Genomic DNA, 17,864 nt, shown 5'->3' on the forward strand with positions numbered 1-17,864 from the left:
AAAGCATAAGAAAGCATGTATACCAGTGAGTGAATACATGCCAGGGCTGAGTGGACTGAAAACTGAAAATATTAGATTGACATATTTGGAGAACCAGTCAGATATGACTGTTACTGACAGGTGGTTTAAGTTGGATTCTCCATTACTGCCTAATAGAAATTCTAAAGCTTAGGGCAAAAGCAGAAGAAGGACTCTGTGTTCTGTTTGTTAAATATAAAGAGGCCTGACCTCCACGGTTATTATGGGAGAAGTGCATTTTGTTCTGTGTACATTCTCTTAATCTATCCCATGTACCTTTACCTCATGATTATCTAACACTTTCTAATCCAGGGCTGCAGGAACAGGGGGAAACGTATACATCCATAAAACAAAGTCATTTGGTGGAATAAACTTTTAATGCTCAAACATACACCCTTACAAGGTCAGGGTGGTGTGGGTAAGAACAGTACTCTACTGATGGTTATAGAGCCTCCCCAAGGTTCTCTTTAGAATCCTTCAATATCCAGTCTCACCTAACTTCAGGTAACTTAAGGAAGGATTTTTTAAAAATCTGCACTCCCTCAGATTTGTCAGATCTAACCAGGCTGAAACTACTGAGATCCAAATGTACTTGCTTTCTTGGTGAGTCAGACACGAGGAAGAATCTCCAGCATGTGGCCAGCTTTGGAGATGTGGTAGTTCTAAGGGACTCCGCTGTTCACACTGGTGGGCCAGTCAGCTAAGTTTTTTCATGCTGATGAGGGTGTCCTCTCTCCTATAATCTCCCTTTCTTCTTGGTTGTATATGGGCCCAGGGGTTCCCAAGGTGATTTCCTGCCACATATTTATCTGCATGATTGTCTACCAGTGAACTCCACCATTCCCTTCTGCCTGGTAAATTGACCCTGTGCAGCCCACTCTCAGCATAGCACTGGTAACGGGGTTTACTGCTGCTGTTTACTAGTTTGAACCCTGTCTCCCTCTGCTACACCTTTATTCCTGGGCACTAGGCACACCCAGGTGCTCAGCAGCATCCACCACTGTGATGCCGAAGGGGTACTCCGTGCCTCCGTGTGCCCGTCTTTAGCCCTAGCATCCCGGGAGCACGCAGTGATCAGGAAGTTAAAATGCAAACTGTGCTCTGGGAACTCATGACTCTTCCAGAATTAATTAAAAATAAGAACCTTTTTCTCCCTGTTTAGTTATTAAGGGCTGAATTCCCTTAGTATTTCTTTAGTTTAGAACTTGCCTTCTTTTCTAGTTAGACACAGCTCAGTGTGGACTCACTTTGGCCTCAAGTTCAGAGTTCCCCTGCTTGACCAGCGTTATTTTCAGTTAGTTTATAAGGACATGAGTGAGATGAGCCAAGGAACTGGTTTTCATTGTTACAAGAGAAAAATTAGTTTGGAAATCGGTTCCCATACTTGATTTCAGTGCAATTCTGTGTCTGTGTACGTGTTTTTTTAGGTTACTGGCATTATAGATTGGGGATGGTGGCTGGCCCGGTGGCGCACTGTGATAGTGCGCCACTTGGGAAGCGCAGTGGCGCTCCCGCCGAGGGTTCGGATCCCACATACAGACCGGCCACTCACTGGCTGAGCGAGGTGCGGGAGCAACGCCGAGGGTTGCGATCCCGTTGCCGGTCCCGGTCCGGTATGGGCGCGACACTGAGGGTTGCGATCCGTTGCCGGCCACGAAAAAAGACAAAAAGGAAAAAAAATAAAATAAAAAGATAGATTGGGGATGGAGGGAGCCAATTTATAAAAATACATAATTAAACAAGAATGTATCCTTGAATTTTTTTTTTTTTTTTATCAAGTTCTGGTTGGATTGAATTTTCTTCTTCCAACCATGAAGGAACTGGAGGAGCAGGGCTGGAAACTCAGTCTCCCACCAGACTCATGCAAGAACAAATAGACTGACTGATGTGATTTATCCCGAAATTTTTCTTTGCTTTCTCACAACCATTTATTTTCTTTTTCTCATTCATGAAATGGGGATCCTAAAATCCTCCCTGCTGGGCTTGCTGTAGGGATTAGAGATAGTGTCTATACAGGGCACAGCATGGTGCTCTGCACCCAGAAGATGCTTAATAAATGATACTAGAGGTTATTACCACTGTTCATAAAGTTCTTCCTGCATTTTGGGTTATCTTAGAATAATCATTGATACACTTCTTTGAGTTCTTTATATATGTGAGTATACATAGAGAGAGAGCCAATGTTCATAAAGGCAAAGTCTGCATTATGAACACTCACTCTTGTCTGACTTTGGTTTCTCTGGAGAAAAGGGATAGATAGCCTCTTTGAGGGCAGGGTCTGTGGTCTATTTACCCGTACCCCCCACCTTGGTGCCCACTGTAGTCTTTTGTGCATGGTGTACACTCAGTGACTATTTGTGGAATTAAATCAATTTCAAAACAGTTTCTGGAAAGGGGGCAGTTTTTGTTTTGCCTTTTCCTTATGGCCTTATGAGTTGCTCTCGGCTCTATTAAAGTATTAACAGCATAAAAGAAAGAGATGCTTTCTTAACCTCTGGTATCTGCAGATATATGGGGAAGATATATAATAGAGATGGCAGGTGATGAAAGCCAAGTCACAGACTCATTTCCTGTGGCAGCTGACTGGGTATTTAGTAATTTACAGATGAAACTTTCCCTTTTAGTGACTTCCACTGAACAGTATTTACACTACCGGAAGATAAGAGAACATTGATCTTGAACAAACTTTTTTTTTTTTAAACAAACTCTTTTAGCTTAAATATTTTCATGAGTCACTACATACCTACATAGATATAATCAGAGCTGTGTGCATGTGTGTTAGAGATAGAAGAAGCACGTGTGGTTGTCCCCTGGCTCCCAGGAGTCTGTGACCCAAAGTTGGGATCCTTGAGTGATTGGCAAGAGAATACAAGGAGGCAGTCAGTTCTTACTAGAGATTACAAGACTTAAGTGACTGGGGGAGGTTTTAGGGTACAGGTAAACCACTAGTTGCTCCAAACAACGGAGTCATCATAACTGAAATATCCAAAAGTGTATATTTTTTCAGCAGCTTCATAGAATATGCTAAGCCATAAGGTTTCAATGCCCTGCTTAGGGCTGACATAAAAATGCACTTGACTGTAATCTGATCCACTGCTCTCTTGTATTTGTTGAAAAATCGTACATATTTAAATAAGTGGCTCGTTGCCAGTATTAGTGATGAGTGATGTATTTCAAAGTATACTTCATCCCTTTCAAATTTTGAGGGCTAAAATGTATGTGCATATTCTCTCAAAAATTTTTAGTCATCTATTTAAGGCAATTTTCTGCATAGAAAAAATATATGAAGCCCTTTTGGGTTTGTTATTGAGGTGTAGGCTGGCCATGAAATTACAAGGTACAGTGCCTCATTGGAGAGTATATTGTAGTTGAAGTGTGTGTGTAACTATTATTGACATTTTCGTAACTTTTTTGCATTCATAAAAGTAGGACTTGCTCACAATAGAAAATTTAGAAACAAATGAAAACCACAAAGAAAATAAAGATAATGTTTAAGCTTATTATCTAGAGAGAATGACTATTAACTTTTTAGCTGTACTTTGCTCACTTATATATTTTTTGAACTAGTCATATTTTTAGGTCCCACTTATTCCTTAAAGTTATATACCATGATTATTTTCTCTCATTTAAAAATATTCTTTGAAAACATTTTAATGGTTTATAATATTCTAACACAATTGTACCATAATTTAATTACTTCACTATTGGGCTGGAAATTTGCTTCTAATTTTCTCTTATTATATATGATACTGTAATGAGTATTTTTTGTAGATAAATATTTACATCTCTGATTATTTCTTTGGGATTAATCCTTAGAAATAGATTTAATGAATGAAAGGGCGTCAATCCTTGGAATGCTCTTGATACTACTGCCATGCTGCTTTCCAGAGAACTTAGAATACACTACTTTTGTCTTCCCAGTAGTAGAGTATTACAATGTCTGCCTCTCTTTAGGAAGTGTTAACTTTTTTCGGTCTTAGACAGTTTGTTAGAGAAAAACTTCAGTTTCCTAAAGGTGTCCTTCCAAGATACCTGACATTGGAAGAACAAGGAGAAAGGTCTTCATTTTCAACCATATGTCCCAAGGGAACATCACCACCGACCACACCCTGAAGGAAGCAATAATTCTTCCCTGAAGGAGGAAGGAGCTCAATGTGGTACCGGGACAGCCTGTTAAAGGATTGTGTCTTTGTTCCCTGTTAGCAAAGAGCCCAGAGATAATGGACACAGCACATTACACAGCACCATAGATTCAAATTTATTTTCACTACCCCTCACACTAAGACTTGGCTAACCCAGAGAAAGGTGCATTGCAAAACCCATTTTGTTACATGACAACTTGTTTTATTGAAGGTTTCTCTGTTCTTTTTCATATTTATAACACTGTCAGCGTTACAAAATTTACTTATATGCTCAATAAGGAAATAACATTTACAAAATGCTTAAAAATAAGAGGGAAAAAACCCCTAGAAAGTGAGAGAGAAGAAATGATGCGCACAAATACATGCCATAATGCTAGCTGATCATATATAGGCCGTGTCTGAATGTAATCCATGTGGGACACTTTGCCCCCTGGAGGCAACTCCTGCCCTCCCTGTCCCACTCGCTGCCCCGCCCCCTTCAAATGTGTGGATCTCAGCAAAGGCTATTCTGATAAAAAATGAGTAAGTAATAGGTGTGGAAGAATGTAGAACACTTCGGTGAGTCAGATGGAAATCGGCACGCATCACAGCATTAATGACGTGTCAGAACTGTCATTATTCAGTGTGTCCCGGAAGGTTGAACAGTGGGACGAACCCAGAAAGTCTCATGTTCTACTCTCCCCGAGTGAGGAACTGGTCTGCGCTGTCTTTTGCTTAATTGGGGATGAAGATGGATTGAGACCCCTGAATAAGATTTCCATCTCAGAATTCTTTAAGCCCAGTTGAGGTCAGTGCAGGCCTGGAGTCTCTCTGTGAGTGTTAGCAACAACTGGTGCAGAGACCCAGAGAGGAGTTGCAGATTTTCAGCACTGGGCTCCAGGCTGAGAATGAAGGAGACAGCAATTAAAAAGCTCTTCTCTTGGAAGTTTTACAAAACGAGATGGATTTTTGACCAAGACTTTTGATGATAAGAGAGTAGGTGCTGGTGCTTTTTTTACTGAGGGTCCGTGAGACTCCTTATGATGTCATCCCAGTTAAGAGGATCTGTCTTCTAGCTGTTGATTTCATGCAAAATTTCTGGTGTATCTCATATATCTAAGATAAGGTGATATCACCCTTCTATCTTTTCCCTCAATGTAATCTTTGGTGTGCACATGAGGTACCTTTCCTGTGAGTGAACAGCTTGAAACTCTCAAGTAGTTTTTCTTCTAGACTTTGTAATACTCAGTGAAAAATACTGAGGCACCTAAGACTCTTCAGGGTACATTTTATAGTCTGCTGAGCTAGATATGTGAATTTGGAGGCTAGGCTGAATGTTTAAACTAATAGTTGAATGATTCTCTGATGATGGACAGCTCAGACCGTCATTATTTGATAGGCCTCACAAACTTACATACAAACGCACCATTGTGAACATGGAGCAGAAGATTTGAGGGCCCCTTGTATAGTGACATAATTTATCAAGAGGCTTGAGACCCAGAGGTTGATGTGGACTCCCCTTTCCTCCCAATCCTTTCTTTTTGATCCTTGCTGCCTCTCTGTATCTCCTTGTAATGAATCTGATCATGAGTATTCTGTATTTCAACAACCCCATGATGATGATGATGATGTCAGCAGTGGCTAACTTTTGAGTGCTTACTACATGTCAAGCACTATTGTAATTTTAATTTCTCAACAGTCTCCTCATAAGGGAAGTACTGCTATTATTCCCATTATATGCATAGTAAAACTGAGGCACAGAGAGGCTATGTGAGTTTCCCAAAGTCATACAGCTACACATAGAGGGAGCCAGGACTTGAGCTCCAGCAGGGACAGATGGATCCTTGTGGTTTGAGCCTCAGTTCCCTTTCCAGCTGCCTTTTCTCCCTGAGCCTTCCAGATTGTAGCTGTGCCAGACTTCTAAAGTTCAGAATCCCATCTCCAGCGTGTCAGTAGACCTTTGCCTGTGGTCTTTCTGCCTGGAAAACCCTCACTCTGTTCTTGTCCCTTGCCTCCCAGCCCCATGTGTGTACCCTCAGACTCCTCTCTTGCAGTGGTGCCCAGATGGACCAGCACATAGAAATCAGCTGGGACACTTGATAAGTGCAGATCTTAACCCTGGAGATTCTGACCTAGCAGGTCTAGGGTGGGGCCAGCATCTGGATTACAGATGACTGGTGTGCATGAGGTTAAGGACCACTGCTGCTGACTGTTGTATTCCTGGCACGCTCTGTCACAATCATCATTTTATTTCTCCGTTTTCCAATCAAATAGGGCAGGGATAATGTCTTGTATTCCTGGTGATTGTTTCCTTGCCTGGCATATAATAGGTGCTCAGTAAATAGGAGGTCGTTTGAATCCTAGTACCAGTTTTTTGTCTTTTTGGGAAGGCCGAAAGGAAGAACGTGATACCTAAACAGCTTCACTAAGCAGAAAAAACATAAGGTTTGCAAAAGAGAATTTCTCTTCTAAGCCACATGTTCCTACAAAGCATTGAGCTTCTTAGAGAGTCACAATAATAATGCTTAATAGCTCTGAGTTCGACTGAACACCAGCACTAGGACAGTTACTAGGTGCCAAGAATTTTGGTGAGCTTTGTAGTGAATAAGGTTACCAGCTTGAGCTCCTCCACCAGATCGCCTTGGGGCTTGCACAGGGTATGAATAATGAGGAAGCGGGGAATACCTAGCATGCTGTGGTTGGCCAGCACCCAGCTTGTACTGTGAGGTCATCAGTGTCAAATAGGTATTCACAGCAGAAGGAGGGAGTCAAAAGGAGCAGCAGAAAACCTCAAAAGTCTCATAAGATAGGAGAGACAGAATAACCATTACAATGGTGCATTTAGGGGGCACTTGTTCTATGTGTTGGGCACGGTGCTGGGTTACTGGTATTAATATAGTTTTCCCTAATTCTTACAGTAACCCTCTGTGTTAGGAATTGTCAGTCCCATTTCATTCATGGTCAGTCTGAAGTTCAGAGTGGTTAAGTACCAGCAGAAAGGGAGGGAGGAGCCTGTGAGCTATCTGGGCCACCGTTTTCCCCTCCTCCTGACCTTGCACCCTACTGTCCTTTAACCAGCTCTGGCACTTTGGCCTTTGGTTCTCTCTTCAGTCTGATTTCTCTTCCAGGAAGTTTCTTGATGGTACCCTAATACCTACCAGAATGAGCACAACAGATTTTATGTGCTCAGACATGACTTCCTTATTACAGCTGGAAGGCACTTTGTGCCACATTCAGACCCCACCCACAATTCCCAACTGCATGCATTACTTATTGTGAGCTATTCCAGCGATACAAACTGAGGTCAATAAATGACCAGTAGAGGAATGTGGCTGTTTATTAACGTGAAGGCTTAGCTCTTAATTGCAGGTATATAATAGCCAGCAATCGTGATAGCCAAGGGACATAAAAAGAAGAGAAGGCAGCAGAGGCAGCTGGAAGGCACTTTGTGCCACATTCAGACCCCACCCACAATTCCCAACTGCATGCATTACTTATTGTGAGCTATTCCAGCAATACAAACTGAGGTCAATAAATGACCAGTAGAGGAATGTGGCTGTTTATTAACGTGAAGGCTTAGCTCTTAATTGCGGGTATATAATAGCCAGCAATCGTGATAGCCAAGGGACATAAAAAGAAGAGAAGGCAGCAGAGATTATGGTATTCTCCATAATGTGGGATTTTATGTGTGTGTATAAATCTGTGTGTGTGTGCATGTGTGAGCAAGCGAATGTGCATGCACCTCCATTGCACACTGGAAGCCTGTTCTGGAGGTAGTAGAGATAATCAGGCCCTGAGCTTTTTTTTTTTAGTCGTTTGGTGGCTAGAAATGGAAATTTTAGTTTCCATAGCTAAGAAAGACTATTTTCAAATAGCATCTACAATGGTTGTTCTTGAAGTGTGGTTCCTAGATCAGGAGCCTCAGCATCACTGAAAACTTGTTAGAAATGCAAGTTCTAGGGTTTTGCCCCAGACCTAATGAATTCAGCTTTAGGGGGCTCATCAATCTGGAGGGTTTGTTTTTTTTTTTTTCCTGACCGGTAAGGGGATCGCAACCCCTTGGCTCGACATTGTCTGCACCACGCTCAGCCAGTGAGCTCACTGGCCATCCCTATATAGGATCTGAGCCCGTGGCCTTGGCCTCAGCGCTCCCAGCGCCGCACTCTCCCGTGCGAGCCACGGGGCTGGCCCAAGAATGGCAGATTTTAAAATTAATTATAGGGAAAATTATCTTTAAAGTTAGAACATGAGTTTCATATTTTTTGACTTTTTTATAAACATTATTGGCTCTGGGCGATAGAAACTTTTCTCAGAGTATATGTTGATTTAGTAGGTATGTTAAAAACTTTACCGCTTAGTTTGGGGAATTAATATGAGCTGGGATGTTAACTAATATTTGCATTTTTATTTAGGTCCAGCTACTTTCTTTTTTCATATTTTTAAAATGAAAAGAGTATAATCCTATTAAATCTGAAATGTTTTCTTACAGTGACCCATATGTGAAACTTTCATTGTATGTAGCGGATGAGAATAGATAGAAACTTTTCTCAGAGTATATGTTGATTTAGTAGGCATGTTAAAAACATTACCGCTTAGTTTGGGGAATTAATATGAGCTGGGATGTTAACTAACATTTGCATTTTTATTTAGGTCCAGCTACTTTCTTTTTTCATATTTTTAAAATGAAAAGAGTATAATCCTATTAAATTTGAAATGTTTTCTTACAGTGACCCATATGTGAAACTTTCATTGTATGTAGCGGATGAGAATAGAGAACTTGCTTTGGTACAGACAAAAACAATTAAAAAGGTAGGTGTTTATTCCTTTACTAAACTTCATTTAAGTCGTAATTTAATTCAATTAAATTATGGATTTTGGCTTTGTAGAACTTTATGTTTTAAGGATAAGATAGTAATATTTTTATTCTAAGCCTCTCTCAGTATTAAATCTATAAATCCTCCGTAGACCAGAACTTTTCAGTATTAACCCAAGATATCAATTCTGGTTTTTAGTTAATGACTGTAAAAAATAGTATTCTGAAAATAAGTCTTATTACAAGTAGTAATTTTTTTCTTGCAAAGAATATTGCAAAACAAGAATTTGTTCTTATTGTTAGTTTTCATATGGAAATTTAAAATAATTTAATGAAATGGACTAGTTTATGGAATTGGTAGGCACAAAAGGAATGGTTTAATGTGAAAAAACTGTTACCAAAGAAAGCAAAATACTTAGCTACATGAAAACACATAAAATATATTAATAATAAAGTTATATGTGTATGTATATGTATTTTCCTAAGTTTTATGTGTGTGATTTCATTAAAGATTTATTTCCATAATTATAATTATACCTTAATTCACCTCTCTCTATGTTTTTATATACATATGTAAAATATATATTAACATCTACTCCATATTTGGGGGCTTTATTGAAGATGCATGTTTTCTATCAAAAATAATGTTTTCATCGGTGCTTTAGTATTATTTATGCATTCCTGTTATTTTTTCCTCACTACCTTTGGTGGAGGGGTTGATTAGCTAGTCTAACACTGTCTGATAGACATTTCCTGGACAGTATGATTGCTTTAAAAAAAATTATAACTCTCCTGCTGCTATGAAGACCCTTGGATCTGTGGCCAGGTCATTTTGTGTAAGGAACCGTGACTGCAGTGCGTCCCCCACCTGACATTGGGACTGGCATTAAAAATCTGTTTTGCAAACAGAAGCCAGTGTTTTGATTAGTGGGGAGGATGCCTGCGAAGGACGGAGGCCATTGTTCCCTGTGTTAGGTGCTGTCATTTGTTCAGTTACCAGTGCAGCCGGGGGTGCCTTGCAGGGAAGGCAGCCCGGTGCCCAGGTCGCCTGCTGGACGCTGAGCCAAGGGCCAAAGCTGGCAGTTGGGGATATTGCATTGTCTTTCCTTCTGGTCCTCCTTCGCCGTCCCTCTCTCGGTTGAGGGTGTAGCTCTGTATCTTGGCAGCTCTGCTGCTTTCGGCAGCCAGCCTCCTGGTTAGTATGTGTGTGCTGCTCTCGGTCATCCTCTCCTGCTCATGGCTCTGTGACTGGTGCTTCCTTCGTCTCGTGCTCTCATGTTGTTGTTTGTCATTTCGCCCCGTGAAGCTGCCCTCCAGGACTGCTGCGGCCCCGGGCAGGGGAGGGGGCTGCTCCCTCTCCAGCTCCTCTCCTCCCCACCCCCCTCAGTCATTAATCCATTCCCGCTCCATTCATATCCAATTTGAAACCCTGTTATTTAGGATTGGATTCACTGTGGAGTTGCGGGTGGGGAAAGTGCTGATTTTTTTTAAATGCCAGTTTTGTATGAGTTTTGTTTTTTATTTTTCTGGTGCTCAGTGCTGCTGCTGATGATGATTTTTTGCTTCTCTCTTTAACCGATATGTTAAAGGAAATGTGGCTGATAAAGGCAAATATCATTTTGACTAAAAAATATCTGTAGCTGTTGACATGGTGGTAATTTTTCAGTCTCAAATTTTTACACAATTTTTAAAGAGATGTGTTTATTTGAGAGTATTATGCATGTGCAAATGTACAGACATACATGTACGTGTGTTCCTTCGTAGAATGTGCTTCATCTTAGTTTTGAAGGCTGTTGGGCAGTCCATCTTTTCTCCATGAGGAGGACAGAAGTATCCTTGCCATGCTCTTGTGAGATGTATGTTTAAGTAGGTTGATGGATGGATGGATGGACAGATGGAGAGGAGGTTTGAAGGATAAGTCAACAGATATTTTTTAACCTGATATTTAACAGATATTTTTAACCCAAAAGGGAAATTCCCTTTTGATTTATAACCAGCAGCTTTTTTTTCCTTGTTATAAAAGCTGATTGTCAATATTCTCTCTAAAAAGTTCTTCAAATTTCATATTTTTATAAATAAGGAACAATTTCTTACCTTCTCCCATCTACTTCATTGCTCTCCAAAACAGATTCATAGCAGGTAGAGGGAAGTCCACAAAGTTTATTTCCTTCTTGATAGATAATCATATCAATGCTAGTTCGTTGAAGGAAATTTTCATGTTTTCTTGATGATGGCTTTTTGTAGGTCCCTGATGTTTTTCCTTCTGATGATAGCATGCAATTTATGGTTTCATATCTATGAATCATTTGTTTCATAAATATACTCCCTCTCCATCTAGTTTGGTTTATAGACTTGTCTCAAATAATTGACTGAATGTTTCTTTTATTCCATTTTGAAAATCTCTTAGCTATTTTTGTCAAGAAAAATGTTAAGCAAATATGTAGACTGTATTGTACTAGTAACTGTTAATATTTTGAAGACTGTAAAAGATATTACAAGATAATTTTTCTTCCAGACGCTGAACCCGAAATGGAATGAAGAATTTTATTTTAGAGTAAGTTTTTCATTTTTTGGTAATGATTGTTATTGATATCTGTCTGATATATTATCACAGTAGATTCACATTGAGGGAAAGCTGTTATGTTTTTAATGTGAATTTTCTTTTAAGGTGAGAAATGGTTGGGCAGCTTCTAATGTGTTCCAAATTTTGAAAGACTGTGTGTAGTGTTCACAATATCTGGACTTGTTTCATTTGGGCATGTTTTGGGGGAAGTAAAAAGAAAGTTATTCAAATACCGTATTTGATCTTTTCAACTCAACCCTTTAAAAAAAAAATCAAATATAATTTATTTATTTTTTAATTTTTTTAAATCAAATATAATTTAAAACAATAGTTTAATTATTTCTATGAGACATGGGTTATGGATTATTTTGGAAGTAGAGTAAATCGATAGAGGCAAAATGATTGAAAAGAAGCATAAAAATTATCAATTACGTTCCATTTAGGGAGGAAAATTTTTGTCACTCACATATTATAGTATGTGTGTAATATAAAATTACTTCTGGAATTTCAATACTGCTGAATTAGGTAAAATTTCCTCAACCTTTTATATTTAATACCTAGAACAGCTGTTATGTAGAAATGACTGAACTATGTGAATTAACTGAGATTTCTGTTTAGTGAGCTTTTGTGGTTATTGCTGCTTTTTATTACCAAAATGTTGGAAATATTAAACTGCTCAGCTATTTTATTGAAAGTTTTTTCCTCTTCAAAGTGAAGATATTTTAATTGTATAGCTGTGATATTAAAAACAGCTTTACCTCCAGAAACATTCCAGATTAGGTCTTCTGATTAGTGCAAATTCCCATAAAACGATATTGCCATTATAATTGGTCCTGATTCCTTTCAATCACGATAGTATGTTATGTGCTCCTGACTTGGATTACTGTATACAGCATCTGTTTTCTATTATGTTCAGAGCTGAAATATGGCACTGATGTTTTAATACTTGGTGAGACTATATGTACAGCCTCTAACAGATGTATTTTAAATTACTCCATGAAGGATTGAAAAGCCAATAGTGGCAGATAGGTGTTATTTGCCCTTAGTTAACTCTCAAATATAACTTTCCACTTGTAAAACTTCCGTTTAGACTCCTTTCAGTTGAACCCTTTGGCCACAATTATGTAAGTTTTAATCCATTCAAAACTTTTCTCAACTCATGTTGGCTAGAGACATATTTAAATTCTACTTTTGTTGGGTTTTTTTTTTTAAGGTCTTTGTTTTCATTCATTCCACAAATCTTTATTGAGTGCCTACTGTATGCTGGCTCTTGTACAGACTGTGTAACCCTTCACAAAGCTTGTAACAGACAGTAAACTCGTTGTCTATCTGCTTGCCCTATCACTAGGCTCCAGGCAGACCGCAGGGCCAGAAGCACAAGCCCCTCACTCTGTGCTTGTACGGTCAAATGTTACTTCACAAAGCAAATGGAAGTAAATGGAAATGGCTTTTCCATTTACAGCCTTTATGACCCTGTAGAAGCCACCTGAGGACTTGCCATCTTCTCCCTGAGGATATGTAGGAGAGAGAAGTCCTTACGTGGTAGGGTTGTTTCCATGGTTTACATGCCATGATATACACGAGAACATACACAACATGTCTCCCACATGGCTGGTACTTAGTAAATGATACCTGAGTCTGGGTGATGACATGGGCCATGTTGGTGAGGTTTTGGGAAAGAAAAAGAAATAAGCAAAAAGTCATTGAAAGCCCAGTAGCTCTGACACTGGCCTCATGTTGCTAGAAGTGGAGACGTCTTTTATTTCTGTGTGTAACGGCTCACAGCTGAGGTTCTGGAGACAAGCGGGTCAGACCTGGTGCGATCCTGTTTGCCCAGCTGCTCTCAGGCAAGTTACTTCATGCTCATGGTCTCGGCTCCTCATTCGTAAAACTGGGTGATAGTTATGCATCACAGGGTTGCTGTGAGAATTAAATGAGATCATGTATTTTTTATATTTAACAAGGAGATGGTGCCTAAAAAATATGCACACAGTTGTAAAGAGCCGCTATGACTATTTTCTTCATTATTTATAATATTTTTAAAATATTACATTTAAAATAAATATAATTATTTCTTCATTATTATTATTTATAATAATAACTTCTATTATTATTATTAGGCCTAAGAGATTTCCTCAGGCACAGACCTTTGTGAGGATGTGAACTTGTTCTATAGGCATGGGGTTGTCTTTCATAAAGGAAATTAGGAACTCTTTAAAGCTATTTAGAATTATCCTTCCTTATTTTAGAAAAACTCCTAAGAGCCTTTTCTTCTTCTGATATGCCTAAATATTAGGGGTAGAATAATATGGAAGTCAATAATAGAAAATTTGATTTAGTAGACAGAATTTCCAGAAGAGTAGGTTAATCGTTCATATTATACAATTGAGGTAGGTGCATTTAAAAAAAAAAAAATCATTCTGTTCTGTCTCTTATTTCACCCTTCAAATGGTTCCTGTTTTGAAATACTCTTCATGTCCCTTATAGGTAAACCCATCTAATCACAGACTCCTGTTTGAAGTATTTGACGAAAACAGATTGGTAAGTAAGTCTCTGTTTTGGGGTTTTGTTTCTTTTTTTAAAAACTGAATTTTTAAAGTAGTATCTTTAAAACTCTGTCTTTATGTTGTTCTTAAGACAGTATATATGCCCAAATAGAAGACTATTTTTTGTCCTACTATTTTAACATTCATGATTAAAACAGATACTTTTGTGTTGCTAGGACAGATAATGTATTTGTATATGTGTGTATTTTTATCACAGTTAATGTTAATGAAAGTCATCGTTGATGGTATCAGCTGTATGCACATTTATGCTCTGGTACTGGGAATACAGTACAGTAGGTGGATCTGCAAAGAGGCCACTAGGCATGTAAACAAACCTTTCAGGGTTTTAAAATATAAACTAGACTATAGTACTGTGATGCATTCAGTAGCAAGTCTATGGTGATTCTCTCTAGACAGATGAAAATTTAATTAACAGTATATAGCAGGAAGTGTCTAATCTACATTTAGCAGGTACAATTAAACTGAATTTTAAAAGCAGAACTTTCTTGAGAGCCTTAGAAAATAGCTTTAGGGGCTGATTGATGTGCTCAGTTAGTTAGAGCACAGTGTTATAACACCAAGGTCGAGGGTTCAGATCCCCATACCAGCCAGCTGCCAAAAGAAAAAAAAAGTACTTTTAAAGAACCAAAGATATGCCTAAGGAAGATAAGTGATATAAATTAACATTGTATATATAGATTGACATATATATGTGTGTGTGTGTATATGGATTGATACATATATATATATAACTGATATAACTAAGATTTCATTTTAGAAATGGAATTTTAGTAGGAAATTTCGCCTAAGGAAGATAAGTGATATAAATTAACATTGTATATATAGATTGACATATATATGTGTGTGTGTATATGGATTGATACATATATATATAACTGATATAACTAAGATTTCATTTTAGAAATGGAATTTTAGTAGGAAATTTGGCTTAAAGCATTTTGCTTTCTTAACTAACTAGAATGTGTACATCAGGTATCCATGGGCTAAGTGTTCCAACCATAGAAATGAACCTGTAGAATTCAGCTGAACCTCTAAATTTTTTTTATGGCTGGAGGTTAATAGAATATTTGATCTGGAGGAGTCTTATAAAAACACCACTTTAACTTCGTGTCCTTATGGCTGAGAGAACCCTGGTCCAGGGCCTTTTGTAATTTACACACGCCAGTCAGTGGAAGCACCAGGGTCCTACTTGCTGGTCTCCTAGACCTCAGCCCAGTGCAGGCCTTGCACCCTTATTGTAAAATTTGAGATTGTTTTTAATCTAATATGCTTGGTATTACTCTCGAACATAGAAAGCTAACAGACTCTGGCCTACCATCCTAATATCTTTTCTGTTAAAAATGTGGGATCTTGGTGGTTTTGTATTGAACTCACCATTTTGTACCTTGGGTGATAATTAGTAGTACTGAATAACTATTTTCTCTTCACCTCTCGTCCAGCCAAGGACTGTATGAATTAGGCAGTATTCAGTAGTGTACTAGCAAGTCCCTGGAGACATCCATGTATGCATAGACTAATCCTTATTCTTTGATTTATTGAGTGTAATAATTCTTTAAGATGAAGAGTCAAATTTGAGGAAATATTGCCTCTTGTCAGATATGTTTTAGTTCATTATTTAATTTTCTTCTATTAAGAGAAATTCACTATCTAAAAAAAAATTTTTCTTCTCATTTCCACGATCTAAGATGACTGTAGTTGAGATGACCTTGTGATGGACCTGAAACTATACTTCCAAACCAAAAAGGCCTTTGAATGCAAAGATTTTAAGAACCCTGTGTGAATACAGACTTTATCTGAAAAATTGTGTTTTATAAGATTAATACTTAGCTTTGCCCAGGGCCATCTGGAGTGTTGTTAACTATGCAAAGAATGTTGCTGGTGGTGTTTCTTTTCTTTGGAAGGACAACTTGTGACTCCATTAGTACTTATACGTGACTATAGTAGTACTTGGAAGTATTAGCAGTAAACAAACTAGCTTCCATTTCTCATAGAGGTCACTTCTAGCATTTAAAACACATACTTTTAGAAAACAGGTTTGGATGTATGTAAACACAGGGTTAGTCTTCCACACCCTCCACTCTAGAGGTGTGAGTAAGTCATGCTTTGTGGATTTTAAAATAAACTTTTTGTCACTCTTCGCAGTTTGGTATTTTCCCCTCCCATTTTTTTTAACCCCTTCATAAATAAACCTCTTTGTTACATGACTGATGTTTCTGAATTACCAAAAATGCCAAGTTAATTACAAATCCAATGACAGTTTTTCGAATGTGGATTTCCACTTTTATTTCTTAGGTCCTTTTTGGCCCTTTGCAAACATAGCAAGACTGCTTGTTTGTATCCCAACTGTGGTAATATTGCTGACTTCTCACTGGAAGACAGTCAGCTCCAGGCAGCATTTCTTCAGTACGATATTTAAGTTAAATTACTTCAAAAACCACATACACACCCTTCTTCAATTTTCCTTTTTGTTGGTGGTGGTTTTTTCTCCTACCTGGCATGTGGGAGAGAATGTTTTCTACAGCCGGATTCCTTTTCTCTGGTGCTTCCGTGTCTGACAATCATATTATGTGCGAGATACACACATACCTTTTAAATGAAAAGTGTTGTACAGGAGGCTGGCCGGACTGCCAAGTGGCTGTCAAGTAATTTGTGCCCTCCTGCACTTCCACTTAACTATTTTGTTACTTGTAGGTCATGGTCTAATTTTTTAGCATTAGAGGGACACTGATTCCGTGGGGTGTGTAGTCATATTTATAGTACGTTTTATTAGTTTGCATTCCGTCGTGGTAGTGTAGTGATATCATAAATAACAGAAACATAGCATCCGTTGCTTGTGAAAGGGTTTGCCCTCCAGCCAAGCCGTATGTGTCATTATTCAGTGTGGTGGGGAGGTGGGGAAATACTGTGTGCGTTTGTGTTTAATGCCAGCTCCCTCACGCTGGTCAGAGTCCCAGTGCACTGCTTAGTTGGGAAAGAAACGTCCTGTGAATATGATGTGGTTTAGATTTATAGCGGCATGGCTTACAGTGTGTCCGCTGCTGCCTTGTCAGCTGTGAGAGCTCCCTGCTGGGGCCACTCCTTTCTGATGGAAAAGCAGCAGCTGGGAAGGTGCTGTTTCAGGCTCTTGCTGGTTTAAAAAAAAAAAAAAAAAAAAAAAAAAAAGCGAGAGGGGGGAAAATCCACTAAGTCCACAAGCTGGCATTGGAGTGGGAGTGTGTGGTCATGTGGTCCTGGCCATCCTACCCTCTGTCACAGTGTGGATGAGAGCTTTTTGCTCTTATCCAATCATGCCTGGAATGCCGCTTGCCACTTGGGTTATTTCTGCTATCTGTCGCTCTTGGTGCCGCAGTGCTAACGGTTTGGCAGATGGGACACTTTTTCTTGGAGTTTGTGCCTTTGCTTTTTGACTTCTGGCAGTGCCCGGCTTGTTGTTGCCGCTGGCCCTCTCCCTCCCGGCCCCCCTGGTCACCATGGCCCATCGGCTTCGGTTTCATTTTGGCTCTGGTCGCAGCAACACAGCCCCCGAATCAGAGATCCTAGACCAGGAGAGAGAAGACGACTTTTTCATGGCATTCCACACGCTTCCGCGGAGGAGCGGCCCGCACCCGTTTGCTCGGCACGGCGGGGAGGACGGCAGCCCGCACGGAGGTGTGGGCGCGCTCAAGCGGAGCACGTCCATGTTCATCCCGCAGCTGCTGGCCGGCGTCGACGCGCGCCCCACCCGCAGCTCGTCGGTGCAGATCTCCCTGCAGCGCAAGGCCGCCGACGGCGCCACCGACGGG

At 39.5% G+C, this 17,864-nt stretch overlaps 1 protein-coding gene across 5 annotated transcripts in view; it reads left to right on the forward strand.

Moving 5' to 3' along the window:
- Positions 1–17,864, forward strand: part of NEDD4L (neural precursor cell expressed, developmentally down-regulated 4-like, E3 ubiquitin protein ligase) — a 233,534-nt gene that overhangs the window by 76,390 nt on the left and 139,280 nt on the right. For 4 of the 5 annotated variants that reach the window (XM_008570211.1, XM_008570209.1, XM_008570212.1 and 1 more), the window contains exons 2-3: positions 8,867–8,948; positions 14,003–14,056. The gene's annotated coding sequence lies outside the window, so the exon portion shown is untranslated. Of the gene's footprint in view, positions 1–8,866; positions 8,949–11,467; positions 11,507–14,002; positions 14,057–17,864 lie in introns of all 5 variants that reach the window. The other variant, XM_008570210.1, reaches the window with a different exon arrangement.

This window comes from Galeopterus variegatus, unplaced genomic scaffold (assembly GCF_000696425.1).
Source record: "Galeopterus variegatus unplaced genomic scaffold, G_variegatus-3.0.2 Scaffold582, whole genome shotgun sequence".
Taxonomy (NCBI): Eukaryota; Metazoa; Chordata; class Mammalia; order Dermoptera; family Cynocephalidae; genus Galeopterus; species Galeopterus variegatus.